This window comes from Channa argus, unplaced genomic scaffold (assembly GCF_033026475.1).
Source record: "Channa argus isolate prfri unplaced genomic scaffold, Channa argus male v1.0 Contig267, whole genome shotgun sequence".
NCBI lineage: Eukaryota > Metazoa > Chordata > Actinopteri > Anabantiformes > Channidae > Channa > Channa argus.
In genome coordinates this window covers 1-1000 of record NW_027125485.1, presented here as the reverse complement: position 1 = coordinate 1000, position 1000 = coordinate 1, and the positions used below count along the sequence as shown (strand labels likewise).

Below are 1000 nucleotides of genomic sequence, written 5' to 3'. Positions count from 1 at the left end.
TTGCATGATGATGTGTCGCTTTGTGGTTAGATGCTACCCTCTGGAATTGACACCCTACGTGGCCAGTTTCTGTAGTGTAGTGGTTATCACATTCGCCTAACACGCGAAAGGTCCCTGGTTCGAAACCAGGCAGAAACACTGTTGCTGTCAGTGCACAGTCAGCCTGGTTGGAGTGTCTTGTAAAAGGGGTTGTCTCAGTTCTAACAATGCGAAAGGCAACACTTTTGGTTTTAGTACTACAAAGTTCCATAAAGATCTTGTCATCCCAAAGCCCCTTAGGAGTAATCTTCCGCGACTGTTTCATTCACTTTGCTGGGAAGCTACGCTCTGAAGAAGTTTGTCCAAGTGGCCGGTTTCTGTGGTGTAGCGGTTATCACGTTCGCCTCACACGCGAAAGGTCCCTGGTTCGAAACCAGGCAGAAACACTATTGTTGTTATTTTAAGATGACATGCACACTCAAGCTGTGTCAGTGGGTTGACTAAGTTCTTACGAATGCTTGCTCAGTAAAACAACCTGAAATCACAGAATGGCACAAATAGACAAAAGAGACAAAAAAACAAAAGATTACGCCAGGGTAGTCGCTGAATAAAGGCTGTGTGTCTTTGACAGAGCGGACGATTAAGTCAAGTCAAGTCAAGTCAAGTGGCTTTTATTGTCATTTCTACTATACACAGTGGTACACAGTACACAGTAGAAACGAGATAACGTTCCTCCAGAACCAAGGTGCTACAAAACAACACAAGCTATGTAAAGTGCATCGAGTTCAACCTAGTGCAAACAGTGCAGATGAAAAACAGTAATGACAGACAGTGTAGACGGACAACACAAAATAACACAGGACAGGACAAAAAACCTAAGATAGTGCCGACCAGTAAACCTATTGTATACTATTTTACAGTACAGTACAGTCAAGTGTGCCAAAGGTACAAAAAAAGCAGCATGTAAACAGTATAGTGCATTTGAATGTCCGGCATGTATACAGTGCAATTGCAGTGGAAT

At 43.1% G+C, this 1000-nt stretch overlaps 2 non-coding genes across 2 annotated transcripts; both read left to right on the top strand.

Annotated features, from left to right (window-relative positions):
- Positions 1 to 65: 65 nt before the first annotated feature.
- trnav-aac (transfer RNA valine (anticodon AAC)) lies at positions 66 to 138 on the top strand. Its single transcript has one exon. It is a non-coding gene; the product is annotated as a tRNA-Val (tRNA).
- Positions 139 to 352: 214 nt separating this feature from the next.
- On the top strand, positions 353 to 425 carry trnav-cac (transfer RNA valine (anticodon CAC)). Its single transcript has one exon. It is a non-coding gene; the product is annotated as a tRNA-Val (tRNA).
- The last annotated feature ends 575 nt before the right edge of the window (positions 426 to 1000 follow it).